At 38.8% G+C, this 18515-nt stretch overlaps 1 pseudogene; it reads right to left on the bottom strand.

Annotated features, from left to right (window-relative positions):
* Positions 1 to 16316: 16316 nt before the first annotated feature.
* On the bottom strand, positions 16317 to 18193 carry LOC106444745 (annotated as a pseudogene).
* Between the last annotated feature and the right edge of the window lie 322 nt (positions 18194 to 18515).

Raw genomic sequence — 18515 nt, 5'->3', positions numbered from 1 at the left:
TGCATAATTTTTTTTTTGAATCTCAAAATGATGTTCTCTTTGTGCATTTGTCTGGTTTAGTTGCTCCAAAAGTTGTTTATTTCCTTTTTCTAAACTGTTGATAACCGCCGATGTTTGATCATCAAGTTTTCTTTTTAGTTTGGATTTTTTAATTCCCCTTGGTCTTTGAGATGGGGATTCACCAATAACGTCTTCATCATGATTTGAATTCAAATCGAGGATGAACGTGATCTCGAGGCGCCAATTGAAGTTGAAAGAGAAGTTCTGTCTCCAGAAGTTGAAATTGTAGGAAATAATAATGGGAGATTCCAAGAGTTTCTTTCCCGTTTCAGAAAAATCAAAGATAAAAAAGCTCATTTTTTACTTCGAAATGCATTAGTTGATCATTTGTAGGAAAATTATACTAATTCTAATGAATAACTTAAGTTGATGTATTATTGTGTTTAAGCTATGTAATGTAATTTTTAATGTAATAAATGTTTTCTTTATAAACCTTGTCGAGTATTTATATAATAAAAAAATAATTGTGGTTAATATTTTATTTAATATAATTATTACAATCTGAAAATGAACTGTTTTGCAAATAGTATAAATGAAAGGTGATATTACTAATTTTTAAATAAATATAAAATATAAAATATTAGAAATATTCTATTTTGGAGTGGAAAATGGAGTAATACATTGGAGTAAAATTTAACTCTATTTTGGAGTTACTCCATTTTGGAGTAGAAAATGGAGTAATACATTGGAGATGTTCTTAGACGTAATCAATTTTTGTCACGGTTAGTGACATAAGTGTGACAGAAATATATAGCGTAATATGCGTAACGTAATTGTGACAATGTTTACCGTGGCAATTGTTACCAATTGTGACTGAAAGTCAAGATTCAGTTTGTGATGATAGAAAGACTAAATGCTAGTTACTGATTGATACGAACTGATGACAAAACAAGTTGTAACTTTAATTTGTAGTACATTATTAAAAAAATCTATTAATCTTTTGTTCTGAACGGTATACTATTTAAACCAAAGTTTAGTATAACATGGAAGAAGCATTACATAAAGCAGATTTTGCCAAAAGAATCTGCTATCATATTTTGCTTTCCAGGGATGAAAAAAAAAATAGATGAAGCTAAAAGAAGAAGATATCTACGAGAACACACTATAGAGCTTTTAGCTGATAGAATTTTGAGATGATAATTAGGATGAGCTCTTGAAAGTCAGAACGCATCCAAACTTTGAAAAGGTATAATTGTTGTACTGATGACAGAGCTGCACGGAGAGCAAGTACTTCCACCCCATGGCTTCCACCATTAAAAGCAAAGAAACCTAAGACACTGACTCTGAACAATTGACGAGCAGCTCCCATTGAGTAGGGTCAAAACCCCAAAAAATCTAGAAAAATTGTTTAAAGTAACTCTTAATCAAAATACTTTCACATTTGAAATTAAGATTTAGCGATTATTGTTTAGGCTTTAGTATTTAGGGGTTAGCTTTGGTTTATAAACTTCTATTAGTATTTTTTTTTTAATTCTTAATTATTTATAAATAATTTTTGAGAGTTAATATAATCATTTTAATCACAAATTTAAAAATAAATTTGAAAAATGGTATCAAACTTGTTAAAATTGATATTCTCCCAAAAATCTATTAATTTATTAACTTTTTATTTAATTATAATTATTTGATGAAAACTTGTCACAAACTATAAGAAGATAAAAAAAATTCTTAAAAACAATGAAATTTTATAACAAATTTTCAAACAAAGTCTAATCATGATTATTCTCAAATCTAACACGTATAATAGTTATAAAATTTTAAGATTCTGTGTAAATTTATTTTGGGATTAAAAATATTAGTAACATAACTGTAACAATAACATATCTTCTGGCTACACGAACATCTTGTAAAACCCTATTTACCTTATAATAACCTCTTATTATTTTTGTACATTCAGCCTCCTCTCTACTTCTTCCTTCGGTATTTCAGCACTTTAAATTGACCATGAAATTGTTTATTATTCTTTTGTATCAATCTCTTGATTGACCAGATCTTACCTAGTCTCTTAGTTTTTCAGTCTTCCGGTAGTGGTTAGAAGAGGAGTCGTGTGTTTCTTCAATTTATACAGGGAAAGGATCTAATGATATTGTTGTATACTTTTGTTCGTTCAATCTTTGTTCTTATTTATTGAAACATCTCAGTCTCATTGTGATTAAATGTTTCTTATTGGCAGAGATGACTCAGAACCGTAAATCTCATTACTCTGGCCTTCAGGGGCTGATGCGGCGGCCATCTTGTAGTACCGCCCCAACTATGTCCGTTGGAGTTTTTGACCGTGAGGTGGTTCCAGCTATTCACGGAAGGGGAGTTCAAGTATGGGATGTTCGAGAACACAATCATGAAAATGGTAGTGTCCTCAAACTTTAACGAGAGATATTTCTACTGTTTGTGTAAAACCTAAGTTAATTACAGAGATCATCAAAGTTCAGCCTAGATGTCATATTCTCTTCTTTTCTGTTTCGAATCTGATATCTATTTATGTTACTATCATATCCCAGTTCTTATAGGCAGAAACTGTCTATGAGCACAGGTGAGATCACGTTTTCTGTGCTAGCAATCTTTGGTATTGTTCTCTTTGCACATCTCATTGGGAATATCCAGGTACGGATTCTTGATTTCTTTCATAAATAAGGTCCAAATTTTTGATTTTTATAAAAGTTTATTCTTAAAAAAAAAGAAAGGTCTCTGCTTTTTTCTTTGTTAGATTGACACAAAGGAATGGATGAGACGTCGCCACCTTCCTAAAGATTTGAGAAACGCTTGAGTTGATATGAGCAATATAAGTGTCTTGCAGCACTTGTCGAGCAGTATAAGTGTCTTCCATGAGTTGAAAACACCATGAATGAAAATTCTTGCAGTGCTCTTCTTTTAAAGGTAATATCATCAGTCACCACCTTATTCTTCACAGGAATGTCAGCTTTTAAGATCCTGAAAATCTTCTTAATAAAATCTTTTGGCTAATGCACAAACAGGTATACCAAATCGGATTTCTAACCGAGGATATCCAGGCGGTTAAGATGTCAAAGAGAGCTCTATGATCGGTAATAAGATTCGGTGGAAGAGAATGATGTTGGCAGAAAACGAAGCTTCAGTGGTGGTGGTCGCTGAGGCTATTAGAATTAGATGATTTTTTTTATTTCGTGAATGTTTTTTATATAATTAGTTTTATTTTACTGTATTGTATTACAATATTATTCAAAATAAAAATAATTTCCAATTTTAAATATGATTTCAGTCTTTTTATTAATTTGAACTTATAAATAAATTTGGTTTATAAAGTGATCAAAATGTATGGTAACAGTATAGTAATTTGTGACTATTATTGGTAACACGATTTGAGACAGTTTTCTGTTATTATTTATGACGTTTTGTGACAATAAATTTGTCATAATTAGTGACAAATTAGAGACATTATAATAGTAATAAATTATGACAGTGTTGAGACAACTAAGTTAGTAAGTAATTGTGACATTATTGTTACCTTTTCACCCGGTCACCATTTATGACGAATTTATTACTGAATATATTTGTCACAAAAACTGTGACATTGTTGTTACCAAAACATATTTGTGACGACTGTATTGTAACCACTAACATTTGGTCACTAATTCGTCATAATATGTATATTGTGACTATAATATTTTTATTTTTATTGTAACGAAATATTTTGTCACAATATTCTTATTTTTTGTAGTGAAACTTCCAAGAAACTTCTGAGAGACTGATTCAGATCATTTGCTGACACAGAAGTTTGTGTCCCTGTGAGTCAGCATCTGTAGACCGTTCGGATCATTTGCTGACACTAACTTGAGCCGAAATGATAGGTAGAAAGGGGATTCTTTCCCATCAAATTCTAGCGCAAGCATTAACTCAGAAAAAGAGCTTTGCACAAAGGGAGTTTGTGAGTCTTGATCAGAGTTTTGGAAATCCAGAGGCAAGAAACAAGAAGAATCAGACTTGTAAACACCCCAAACTAGACTTAAATATGTCTTACAAATACACATCTTTAAACCTAAATAAACATTTTATTATATTACAATAAGTAAACATATAATCTTATATTTTTATACAAGTTTGTATATCTATTTCAAAACCCGGATCGAAATCTAGTAAATTTCCTAAAAGTTAACTAAACTGAAACAATTTTTTTTGCTGAGACAAAAAGATTAAATATCTTATTTTACAACAAGATTAACATGAATTAGGTGATAGTAGCCAAAAAGAGAGCTAATTTTTTTATGTAGATGGATTGGTGTGGATCGTGGCGATTCACTTCATTCTAATATAATTTAAATATATTCCTTATTCCAAATCTTTTATATACTAAAACCCAAGTTATTTAATCAATTACGGTTTGCCACATAATTATTGTTTAGATTTTTTAAGAAAATAATTAAAACAAAATAGTGCTAAAAACAAAATCATGATTAGAAAAAGATAAAATGTAACAACCCAGTACTTTTTAAATTTTTATTCATCCACTATCTTTTATTCTCCCTATTCATATCCTATATTTCTTAAATTTGACAAACATAGAAAAACTCACAATCTGGTTCACCATAATAATATAAGTTGCAGGTTTTGGTGAGGGACTTTGAAGATGGTGTGGTGCTTTCGTTTTTGTCTCAGAGCTTGAGGCTCTGTTTCTCTGGTTTTGGTGTGAACGTTTGTTTTGGTTGATAACTTTCAAATTCTAATGCAAGTTCAGAGAAAAAAAAAAAAAAAAACTCACAATCTGATAGTATTTTGTTATTTCAAATTGCATATCTTTTGAAAAGGGAAACAAAATAACAAAAATTTGTCAAGTTATATTATATTTTTAAAATAAAAATAAATAAATAATAGTAGTAGTTGCAAAACAAAATGATTTCTTAAAAAATATTTCTAACGTCTTCAGCAAAACACTGAACCCTAAACCATAAATATTAAATCCTAAACTCTTAGATAAGCTCTAAACCTTTGGGTAAACCATAAACCATGAGTTTATTGTTTACCCATGGGTTTAGAATTAAGAGTTTAGTATTTTTAAAATTTAGTGCTTAATATTTATGATTTAGGATTTAAGATTTATCCAATGGTTTAAAGTTTACCCAATGGGTTAATGTTTAGTATTTAGAGTTTAGTGTTTTGATGTTAGAAATATTTTTTAAAAAGTTGTTTTTTTACAACTACTACTATTTTTTTTTTACTTTTTCTTATTTTTGAAAAATAATATAACTTAACAAATAGAGAAAAAGACAAAAATAGCACTAAATCAAGTTTATGTTCCCAAACTAGCACTCAAGGTCAAAAGTCACAAAAATAGCACTTAATGTTTTATCAAAAGTCACAAACTTAGGGTTTAGAGTTAAAGGGTGGGGTTTAGGATTTAGGGTTTAGGGTTTAGAGTTTAGGGTTTAGGGTTTAGGGTTTAGATTTTAGGGTTTAGGGTTTAGGGTTTAGAGTTTAGGGTTTAGGGTTTAGAGTTGAGAAATGAGGTTTTGGGGATAAGATTTCAAATTTTGAAATATAAAAAAATTAAAATTTTCAAAGGATAAACTTAGAAATGTGCTATTTTGGTCATTTTAGTTTTTGAGTGCTATTTTTGTGATATAAACTTAGAAATGTGTTATTTTGGAGATTTGCCCTAACAAATATTTATTATTTTGTTTCTTTAAAAATATGGAATATGAAATAACAAAATACTATTGGTTGATGAACCTACGTATTAGATTTTAATTACCAATGCATTAGTTTTTGTAATTAACTATTCTCCACAATTTTTAACCAATAGAATTTCAGTAAACACAATTATGTTTTTGAAGTTTACAATTTACAATTAATTTATGCATTGAAAATATAAAAAATGTATTTTCTGAAATCATTTTTTTTTAAACATGGATCTTTTTGAAACGAATGAAACATTAAATTATCGTCTATAAAAATGATATGCAATTAAGAATACATATATTTCTGTTTGTATTTGTTAGGGTGCTTTATTCTAATTTTAAAATCTGAAAAGTACATAATGGTATGTCTTATATGTATGTGTGGTTTGTGAAATAAGGAGAATTCAATCCAGAAGAACTGAGCGGCAACATAGGAAAAAGATAAGTAATTCCGGAAATCTCTTTACAATTTTAAAAACCATTCTTGGAGCTTGCTATATAATTTAGTATGTGCTTGATCCTCCGTAGTCGTTATTACTTTCAGTGTGTATGTGTTGATGTTCATGTGGTTGTTGAGATAGATTTTATCTCTGCTTTATAAGTAATTGTGTAGTTACGGTCACCTTCACTTGAACCTTCATACTAAACCAGATCGAGCCCGGGATCTTCTTGAAAATGGGAAGATCTAGAAAGCTGGGAAGATAACACACTGTGAGAAAGGTAATGTCTCGAACGTTCAATAGGGGAATTTCTATAGCCTCTTTTGTCATACTCAAAATCTTTCTACCATATTTTCAGGCATTAGAACAGCAAATGAGCTTTGAAAGAATCATGTAGTTCTTCTAACATGGAGCTGCAAAAACCACTTTTGAATGTAGTCGCTAAATCTCAAGATCAGTTTTCCTCGGTCAATGTGTCAATTCATGAACAAATTTCCTTTCACAATGCCATTTTGATTAGAGTATTTAATCAATTATTGATATTTTAGTCATATATGGTATATAATTTATTATTTATGCCATTTAGATTTAAAAAAGCATACTTGCGTAGTAAAGACCCCGTATTATCAAACTAACATGTAAAGTAATTTAGCTATGTGTTGCATGCTGATTTTTCTACTCTTTTTATTGTGTTAGTTGGATTTGTAAAATTGTTTTACCCTCATTTGTAGAAGTGTCTACAGATGTAGATGTTGAATGGATTACTAGATTGAATAACTGGACGTTAGAAGGCACATATATAAATTGCTTAAAACAAATACAAGAAAATCCGAAGAGCAAGACAGACAAAAGTAATTAAGAAAGCTTTAAACTAATATTTTTATTTTTGTGTTTGCTGTTAATCAATAATAAATGTGTTTATTTTAGTAAGAAAAAATATTTACGCACAGGGCAAACACTAGTATAATTGTATAATTGAAGTCACCAAACGAATAAACGAATCGTTTTTCTTTTCAACACATCGCCACTAAGAAAAGGAACTATAACAAAATGAATTGCCCAAGGAGAGCTCATGGTAACATTCCAGTGAAAGACAGGAAATTGGGCATCACGCAAGCTCTGGCCCTCGAACGTATTGAAGCAGAAAAACGTACGCATGATGAGAGGAGAGGTTACAGGCTTGAAAGAAGAGAAACCGGTTAAATACCGTCAGTCTCACCACTCCTCTGATAATAGAGATCACTATAAGCCCTCTCGTCGTGAAGCTACAGAGCATACTGAGCGCTCTGACATGTCTCAAATTCCAGATGGGCGAAGGGTTCTGACCCACTACAGACCCCGATACCAGTCGGAAAACAACCTGCAACAAGCCTCTTCGAATTCACGATTCTTTAACTCTCAGAGATAAAGAGCTCGAGAGTCGGAACGACGAACCAATGCGTCGGTTTCACCGTCTCACCCCTCTGGTAGCTCAAACCAAAGGCGCACTGCCTCACGTACCAACCAATCACCGCCACAACTACATACAAATTACAAATGTGACGGAGAGGCAACCAACCTCAGAGTCCCTGAGGTCTGAGGAAAGACGGTCAGCTCTGGATAGGATAGCTGAATCGGACCTTCGCGAGCAACTACAGAGACGTAGTACGCCCAGTAGAGACTCAGGCAGACTCCAAGAAGTAGAAATCCTTTACGAAGATACGCAACTGCAGGACACTACCCTAGCCACCATGATGCAGCGCATCCCTTCCTCTCCACATCCTTGCGACCGTTGCCTCTTAGCTGTGGAGGGAATCAGTTTCGTTTATTAGATTCAGTAGTTAGGATTGCATTAGTAGTTGGGCTTTTCTTAGGACGTTATATTTATCTTTACAGTTAGTCGTCTTTATCTCCTAGGTTTTAGGATCTCTTTCATGTATTTATACGAACTTGTAACGTGAGTTGAGATCACGCTTTATTCATTAATCATAAGAACTTCTAGTTCATCTCTTCTCTTGATTTCGGCATTCTCTCGTGAATCAACGATCTCAGAGCTTGTCGTTGTTCGGGTATTCTCTAGACTAAACGAACTTCGTCTTTTATAAACTTGTGCTGCACCAGTTTTGGTATCAGAGCAAGGCTCATTTTCCGACCTAAAATTTTTCAGTTCTTTTCGACAGTATTGATGGCTCCACGACGCACCAACAATAACGATCTACCGTTGAATGATTGGGAGGAGTTGCGTAGAACTCTTCGTGAGATGCAAGAAGGCATTCAAGAGACAATCCATTCCTCGATGAGGGAATTTTCTGAAACCGTGTTACAGCACCTACAATACGATCATGATAGGAGGCACTTTCTTGATGAAGATGGTTCGACCGAAGGGGAAGATAATCCTTTCGCAGAAGAAGGACATCGTCAACATCAAAGACGGAACCTGCCAAATCGTGCTCGAGAGGACAGGAGTTGGGAGATGGGATTCAAAGTGGAGATTCCCGAGTTTCATGGAGGAGTACGTGGGGAAAAACTGTTGGATTGGTTAGTTGCAGTTCAAGAGTTATTGGAATTTAAAAGGGTTCCGGAAGAGCGGAAGGTTACGTTGGTTGCAACCAGATTCAGAGGCAAAGCAGCCTCATGGTGGCTTCAACAGAAGGCATCACGATCTCGAGAAGGCAAATCCAGTATCAACTCATGGGCGGAGATCGAGAAAGTGATGCGTAAGGCGTTCCTGCCGTACAACTTTGACCACACCATGTTCACCCAACTGCAAAATTTGCGCCAGGGGTCGCGTAGTGTGGATGATTATGCTGAGGAGTTCACATTGTTGCTGACTCGGAATGAGATCTTGGACAGCGAAACTCAGTTGGTGTCTCGTTTCATTGGAGGGCTTCGGTCTCAGATTCAGAACGCCATGTCGCAGTTTGATCCAATAAGAATTGCTGAAGCTCATCAGAGAGCTGTTGCCTTTGAGACATAGTTCAAAACTACGTATCAAAACTGGTCTGCGACAAATCGTACCCGATTGCAATCTAGCGGAGGTGACACTACCGGCCAAGGACAACACAACAAAGACATGGCGGACGCGTCTAAGGCTCAAACAGGTACTCGACCACCACAACAGACAGAAGAGCTGCGTCGATCAAACCGCCCAAATGTGTTGCGGTGTTATACTTGTGGAGAAACAGGCCATAGGCAAACAGCCTGTCCCAACGCCAATCGACGAGGCCTACTAGCTGACGACGTTAAATGGGATGATGATGGAACAGACGATCAGGAACCTCTCATTGAGAAGATTGTCGATGATCATAACGATGGTGACCAGGGAACACTATTGATGCTGAGGCGTGTGTGTCTTGCACCCATGCGCGACGATGACCAACCTTGGCTTCGTACGAACATTTTCACCTCAACTTGTACGGTGAAAGGCAAGATATGCCGGTTTGTGATTGACTCGGGGAGCTGTCGCAACGTCATTTCTGAGGAGGCTGTAACCAAGCTCGGCTTGAGACGTTCTGATCATCTAGCACCATACAAAGTAGTGTGGCTTAAAGAGGGATCAACTATCCGAGTCACGCATCGTGTCCTTGTCTCTCTGTCCATCGGAGCTCACTACAAGGATAAAATTTACTGCGATGTGGTCCCTATGGACGTCAGTCACATTTTATTGGGCAGACCTTGGTAGTATGATAGAGATGTGTCTCATAGTGGCAGAAGCAATGTTTACAGTTTCTTCTTCGAGAACCGCCGGATTGTCTTGCTCCCTAATCAAGTACTGCCACCAGAGACCCCACTAACACAACCATCTGCGGATCCCCAGCTTCTTGACGGTACTGGCTCCAGCAACACGGTACTCTTTTGTTCTTACGCCACATTTGTGCAGGAGCTGCAGACTGAGAAACTCGCATTCGCGTTGGTAATCAATACCGCTCCTACCACAGCATCAGCAAAGGTGCCAGTTCAGCCTGCGATCGCTCGCCTGATAACAGACTTCGAGGACATCTTTCCGGGTGATCTGCCTATGGGTTTACCTCCCCTGCGTGACATACATCATCAGATAGACTTGGTACCGGGAGCAGCATTGCCAAATCGCCCCCACTACCACATGAGTCCTCAAGAGCATGAGGAACTTCGCAAGCAGGTGGAAACTCTTCTCTCTAAGGGTCACGTACGAGAGAGTCTGAGTCCTTGCGCCGTCCCTGCCTTACTTATCCCGAAGAAAGATAGATCGTGGAGGATGTGCGTTGACAGCAGAGCTATAAACAAGATCACAGTGCGATACAGATTTCCTATCCCACGACTGGACGATCTGCTGGATCAGATTGGTTCTGCGGGCATATTTTCGAAACTGGATCTTAAGAGTGGATATCACCAGATCTGAATTCGCCCTGGGGATGAGTGGAAAACAGCGTTTAAAACGTGCGAAGGCTTATTCGAGTGGCTAGTGATGCCTTTTGGGTTATCAAAAGCACCCAGTACATTCATGTATATCATGAATCAGGCCCTGCGCCCTTTCATTGGGAAATTTGTCGTCGTTTACTTCGACGATATTCTGGTGTTCAGTGAGTCACTTGAGGAGCATATCGACCATTTGCGGCATGTTATGGAGGTCTTGCGACGCGAGAAGCTTTTTGCGGCTAGCCAGAAATGCGAGTGGGGTGTTGACCAAGTACTATTTCTTGGTTACGTGGTCTCTCAGAAGGGATTATTGATGGACTTAAGCAAGGTTGAGGCGATTCGAGCATGGCCGGTTCCTAAGACTATTTCAGAGATCCGCAGTTTCCATGGCCTTGCATCATTTTACAGGAGGTTTGTCTCGCATTTCAGCTCCATCATGGCGCCTTTAACAGAGTGCATGAAGGGTAGTCAGTTTGTGTGGACTAAGGAGGCAGGCGACGCCTTCGAGCTAATCAAACAAAAGCTCACAACGGCTCCGGTACTAATTTTGCCAGATTTTTCTGTGATGTTTGAGCTCCATTGCGACGATTCTAAGATGGGCATTGGCGCCGTTCTCAGTCAGAATTCACGCCCTGTTGCTTTCTTCAGCGAGAAACTATCGGGAGCGTTATAGCACTTACGACGTCGAATTCTACGCCATCATCCAGTCCATACGCCATTGGAGACACTATTTGGTGCATCGCGACTTTGTTCTTTTCACTGATCATGACGCATTGAAACACTTGGATAGTCCGGTTAAAGTCTCGGCACAACATGCTAATTGGATTGCCTATTTGCAGCAGTTCACCTTCACCATCAAGCACAAGTCGGGTAAACTTAACAGAGTCGCCGACGCTCTCAGTCGCAGACATAGTTTGTTAACCACGATGCACACAACAGTTGTTGGGTTCGCTTCTTTTTCTGAGCTATACGAGTCTGATCCTTACTTTGGAAAGGTTTTAGAAGAGGTGAAGGCAGAGACTCGTAGGGACTTCTCGTTGGTTGATGGGTTTCTCTTTCGAGGTTCCCAGTTATGTCTCCCGGACTGCAGCCTACGTCTCCGCGTCATTGATAAACTGCATAGAGAGGGTCACGTTGGAAGAGATAGGACGCTACAGTTGGTGTCGTCGTCCTACTATTGGCCATCGCTAAGGAGAGACGTCGAGCGGTATGTTCAGAGGTGCCATGCCTGCCAAATGGCTAAAGGCCAGGCCTCAAACGCGGGCTTATACCTTCCACTACCAATCCCCACACAACCGTGGACCAACTTGAGCATGGATTTCGTGCTAGGGCTACCGCGCACACAGAGAGGAAATGATTCGATCTTTGTCGTCGTGGATCATTTTTCAAAAATGGTCCATTTTATTCCCTGCAAGCAAACGACGGACGCGGTTCGACTCGCGCAGTTGTTCTTCGCTGAGATTTATCGGCTCCACGGCCTTCCAGAGTCGATTGTCTCTGATCGCGATACACGGTTCCTCAGCCACTTTTGGCGTTCGTTGTGGAAACTCCTGCTCACTAGTCTGGACATGAGTACCGCATATCATCCCTAGTCTGATGGCCAGACAGAGGTTGTTAACCGTTCTTTGGGTAACATGCTTCGTGCTCTTGTTGGAGATAACATTAAGGCTTGGAGTCGCGTCTCTATCAAGCAGAATTTGCTCACAACCACGCCGTTAACGGAAGCTCGGGGTTCAGTCCCTTCAATGTTGTATACGGAGTGGTGCCTCGCTGCCCTTTGGATTTGGCTCCCCTGCCTGATCAGAAGCGCATTCATGGGTCAGCGGCTGATTTTGTGTCATCACTTCAAGACGTCCACCGGAGGGTTACGCAGAACCTGGAGGAGTCTGCGCAGAAGTACAAGGCGAGCTAAGTGACTTCGTCACTTTAACGTACTTTTTTTGTGCTGATATTCGGCGACGAGAATTGCTCTTTGCTCCTGGCGATATGGTCTGGGTGGTGTTGGCAAAGGACCGCCCACATGAGTACGACAAACTGCGCTTCAGGAAAATTGGTCCGGTTCGCGTCTTGGAACAGATCAATGCAAATGCTTACCGCATCGAGTTACCAGATCATATCAAGACAGCTAATGTCTTCAATGTTAAGTACCTCTCTAGGTATGCTGGTGATAACGACCTTCAAGATTCAGAGGCGAATCTTCTCCTACCTGGGGAGACCTGATGCAGCACATCCCTTCCTCTCAACATCCTTGCGACTGTTGCCTCTTAGCTGTGGAGGGAATCAGTTTCGTTTATTAGATTCAGTAGTTAGGATTGCATTAGTAGTTGGGCTTTTCTTAGGACGTTATATTTATCTTTACAGTTAGTCGTCTTTATCTCCTAGGTTTTAGGATCTCTTTCATGTATTTATACGAACTTGTAACGTGAGTTGAGATCACGCTTTATTCATTAATCATAAGAACTTCTAGTTCATCTCTTCTCTTGATTTCGGCATTCTCTCGTGAATCAACGATCTCAGAACTTGTCGTTGTTCGGGTATTCTCTAGACTAAACGAACTTCGTCTTTTATAAACTTGTGCTGCGCCACACCAGAACCCCTATTGCGCCCTCTCCTCTAGCTGATGGCATTGGACAGAGCTCCAACAGAACACTAGCCTCTCAAAGGCTTGGTGACCTTTCTACACTGGGCAGCAGAGAGTGTATGCGAGCTGCACTAGCTAGTGCAATTGCAATCCCGCTGGAAGTAGCTCCCACTGCAAGCAAAGCAGGGACTAAGCGCAAGACAATGAAGATCACTCCCAAAAAGAGAGTAGTTTGGAGCCCTATGCCTGGAACTAAGGTGAGAAGAACTAATGCGACCATGACTGCAAACCCACCACACAAGAAGCTATGCATGGAGAAGAAGAACTCCCGACTGGGCGACAAGCCTGGACCTAGCAACATTCCTGCACCATCAGGGAGTAACAATTCGGTACCTATACCGACCAAGAGGATCATGGGGACGGGTTTTCGGTCCCCTCCTCCATCTCTTCCTTAGCTATAATGAGCTGGAATTTTCAAGGGTTGGGAACCCCTTTACAATTCGCAGGATCAAGGAGATATACAAGAGTATCTCCCAAGATATCATGTTCCTCTTGGAGACGAAAAATGACGATAACTTCATTAAATCTAAGCTCTGTTCTCTTCAATACCCACACTACTTTTCGGTACCTCCATTAGGGACAGGAGGCGGACTTACACTGTTATGGAAGGACAACATCACAGTTGAGATACTAGAATCATCTCCCCTTCATTAAATCTAAGCTCCGTTCTCTTCAATACCCACACTACTTTTCGGTACCTCCATTAGGGACAGGAGGCGGACTTACACTGTTATGGAAGGACAACATCACAGTTGAGATACTAGAATCATCTCCCAACATCATCGTCGTTTAGAGGTGATACACAGAGCAATCAAAGATGCCAAGGAGTGGCAAGAAGCTCAATATGATGGCGCTACGTCCCAGGCCCAAGCCCCACGCCACATAAATCCACCCAACATTCCCCCCATCTCACTGGAGTCACATGCCATGTGGATGCAGCCTAGAGAAAGGAGACAGAAACCTGCGGTGTAGGAGGAATCTTCAAAGGATCCACCCTAGTATCACCCCCCACTTATCAGTTACTCTCTTCGTTTTATAACATCAGCTCTCATAGCTGAATCCCTTGCTGTGCGTTCGACAGTCATGACGGCTGCGTCGTCCAACATTCAATCCCTTACCGTCCTCTCGGATTCCTTGGTCCTCATATCTCTGTTGAAGGCTAAGGAATCAAGACCGGTGTTGTATGGCATTATGTTTGACATCTATCATCTATGTCGCTTATTTGATATTATTTTTTTCTGCTATGTTCCTCATTTACAAAACATGGAGGCCGACAATGTGGCAAAGTCGGCTCTCTTATGTGCGGATGTACCTCCTTTGGAGTGAAGACCTTTTCTTTTACTAATGCAAGTAGTTTGATAAAAAAAAAAGAAGAACCATGTTATAAATATTGTCACTGTAAAATCTTCCACAAGAAATACAACATTACCCTCGCCATTCGTTGCATTGTGTAGTAGCCTAGTCTTCTGTGGGCAGGCCTTAAGCGGACACGGCGTCTGTAACGGCGGAACCATGCAGTTATACTGCAAACACAGCGGGCTGCTCACCGGGATTTCTGCGACCGGGCTAATTTGTATTCCCGTCAAGAAGTTATGTTGCAGATACATCGTCTGTATGCTCGTTGGGACTTCTCCGGTGAACCGATTGTTGTTCAGGTAGAGATTTTCGACGCTTGAGAGAAGCAGAGATATCCCGCCGGAGAATTTATTGTAGCTGAGATCCACGGTTGGAATCGTCACTTGATCCGCCGGCTGAATCAATCCGTAGAAGAAATTGCGTTGCAATTGGAGGCTTGTGATTGGAAAGATGAAGATTCGACCGGGAATCGTTTGGTTTTCTTTTTTTTTTATTTGTTTGTGTTGAATATATGTTATTATCTACTAAAATTTACCGCAAGCATACAAATGGGCTCACAAAGCAAAAACCAAGAAGAAAATAAGCAAATTCACTTCTAAATTTATAGTATAGATTAGGATTAATACAAAGACACATTAGTACATACAAGTATATATAAAAGTGCATTACTGATATTAAATGTTATAATTAAAATAACTATTGACAAACTAAGCAAAAAATATTGAAAGGTTAATTAAATTGAGAAAATAATTTACAGGAAGATTAAATCATTTAATTTACAACAAGGTTAACTTGAATTAGTTGATAGTTTTTAAAAAGAGATATGATGTTTTCATATATATGGATTGGTATGACAAATCACTTCATTTCCATACAATTTTAACGTATTCCTTACTTCTATACATTAAATTGAATTCACTTAAAGAAACTATAACAAAATGAAATAAGAACCATATAATATATAAATATTATCACCCAAAAATCATCCACAAGAAAGCGTAATATGACACATTACCCTCACCATTCTTTGCATTGTGAAGTGGGCCTAGTCTTCTGTGGGCCGGCCTTAAGCGGACACGGTGTCTGTAACGGCGGAACCATGCAGTTAGCGAGCTGCTCACTGGGATTTCCGCCGCAGGACTAATCTGTATTCGCGTTAGGAAGTTATGCTGCAGATACAACGTCTGTATGCTTGCCGATAATAGCCTCTCCACGAAGCTCGCTGGGACTTCTCCACTGAACCGATTTCTGTTCAGGTAGAGATTCTCGATGCTTGAGAGAAGCGGATATATTTGACCAGAGAATCTATTGTACTGAGATCAACGTTTGGAATCGTCACTTGATCCGCCGGCTGAATCAATACGTAGAAGAAATTGCGTTGCAATTGGAGGCTTGTGATTGGAAAGTTGAAGATTCGACCGGGAATCGCTTGGTTTTCTTTTGTTTTTGTTTGTTTGTGTTGAATATATGTTGTTATCTACTAAAATTTACGGCAAGCATAAAAATGGGCTCACAAAACAAAAACCGAGAAGAAAATAAGCAAATTCACTTCTAAATTTATAGTATAGATTAGAATTAATACAAAGACACATTAGTACATACAAGTATATATAAAAGTGCATTACTGATATTAAATGTTATGATTAAAATAACTATTGACAAACTAAGCAAAAAATATTTAAAGGTTAATTAAATTGAGAAAATAATTTACAGGTACATTAAATCATTTAATTTACAACAAGATTAACTTGAATTAGTTGATAGTTTTTAGAAAGAGATATGATGTTTTCATATATATGGATTGTTATGACAAATCACTTTATTCCCATACAATTTTAATATATTTCTTACTTCTATACATTAAATTGAATTCACTTAACGAATTCACAAATCGTTTTTGTTTTCTCTTTCCCTTTTCAACACATTGCCCCTCAAAAAAAAAACTATAATAAAATGAAATAAGAACTATATAATATATAAATATTATCACCGAAAAATCCTCCACAAGAAAGTGTAATACGACGCATTACCCTTGCCATTCGTTGCATTGTGTCGTGGGTCTAGTCTTCTGTGGGCCGGCGTTAAGCGGACACGGCGTCTCTAACGGCAGAACCATGCAGTTATACTGCAAACACAGTGAGCTGCTCACCGGGATTTCCGCCGCCGGACTAATCTGTATTCCCGTCAGGAAGTTATGCTGCAGATACAACGTCTGTATACTCGCTGATAACAGCCTCTCCACAAAGATCGCCGGGACTTCTCCGGTGAACCGATTGCTGTTCAGGTAGAGATTTTCGACGGTTGAGAGAAGTGGAGATATCTGACCGGAGAATCTATTGTAGCTCAGATCAACGTTTGGAATCGTCACTTGATTCGCTGGCTGAATCAATCCGTAGAAGAAATTGCGTTGCAATTGGAGGCTTGTAATTGGAAAGGCGAAGATTCGACCGGGAATTGTGCCGGTTAGCCTGTTTAAGCTGAGATCAAGGTAGTTAAGCTGGTTTAATCGAAGTAAAACCCGGTCCACTGGTCCGGTTAACTGGTTCCATGCCAGTGAGAGGTATTGCAGCGACGGAGGGAAAGACGCGGGAGAGAGTGAACCGGTGAGGCTGTTGCGTTTTAGATCGATTCGAGTTAGAGTTTGTGAGAGAAACGGAGGGATTGATCCGGTTAAGTGATTGTGGCAGAGAATCAAATTGGAGAGCTCCGGTAAAGATCCGATCGCCGGCGGAATGGTTCCGGTGAGCTGATTGTAGCTCAAAATGAGTGTTCTGAGACCGCGAACTTCGCCGAGGCTCGCCGGAGATGAAATTCCGGCTGATAGCGAGGAAACGGAGGTCTTTTAACTGAGAGATGGTCGCCGGTAAAGCACCCATGATTCTGCCGGGGACAATGGAGAGCTCCGTGAGAGCAGAGAGTTTGCCTAACGCCGGGTTGATTCGACCGGATAAACCGGGTGATCCGGCTCTGGGATCACCGAGGTTGAGAGAAACCACTTTGTCTCCGTCACAGTAGACGCCGGCGAAGCCGCAGGGGTCGGAGGTGAAGTCCCATGACCGGAAGAAGTTGGAACCTGGCAAATCATCGAGAGATTTACGAATCGCTTGCAGAGCCAAGAAATCAACAGGGTCGAGAATCGCCTCCGCTAAGAATCGGAATCGAAGTAGAAGCAGTAAACACCAAAGCAACTGTGTAAATCTCATCTTCTTCTTCTAAAGTAGCTGTTTCAGCTTCAAGAAACAGAGACTATGATAATATTTATATATATAAGAAATGGAAAGTACTGAGAAAATCTATAAAGTCGGTTTATATTTTAGGCATTCGTATATATGGTTTTTGACATATTTCCTTTCACGACCTTTGTATAAAGAGAACGCCGATGTAATTCATGTGACACAGAAGTCAATATACATATTTCCTTTTAATCAAAGTGAAGCTGTGTGGTGGGAAACAGAGGTATTCTCGTGGGAGCTTCCGTGAGAGGCTTTAATGGAGGATTATCAAACTATTAAAAAGGATAAAAAAGGTTTTTCGAGGGAAGAGAAAAGAGTGGCTTGAGGAGGAAGGCAAAACAAGAGGTGAAATATTCTTCCTCCTCTTTACTCGTTTTCTGCCTTTTTTTTGTTTGTTTGATGGCTTGTCATAGAAGACGATATGAAATTAATAGAATCCGACAAAAAGAAAGAATGACATTATCTATGTACCACGGACGCAAAATTCAAAGGCGGATAGTCTGGCACGCAGTGCTAGGAAGCAATCGTCTTTTGTCGTTCACATGGATTCGGCTCACCCGGTTTTGTTCACAGAGTCAACATGAGTCTGTAATGCTGATGACAAAAAAAAAAAAAAAAAAAAAAAAAAAAGAATGCTAAATTAAGAAAGTTTTTTAACATTTGGGTTGTGTCAGTGAATTGAAACAGACAGCAGGTTCGGTGCCAAAAGGTCGGTCTGGTCAAGTGACTTGTGTGTGCGTTCAGTTCTACAGTCTCGACTGAC

The sequence above is a fragment of the Brassica napus genome, chromosome C8 (genome assembly GCF_020379485.1).
Source record: "Brassica napus cultivar Da-Ae chromosome C8, Da-Ae, whole genome shotgun sequence".
In the NCBI taxonomy this organism is placed as follows: Eukaryota; Viridiplantae; Streptophyta; class Magnoliopsida; order Brassicales; family Brassicaceae; genus Brassica; species Brassica napus.
This window is presented reverse-complemented; position numbering and strand designations above follow the sequence as displayed.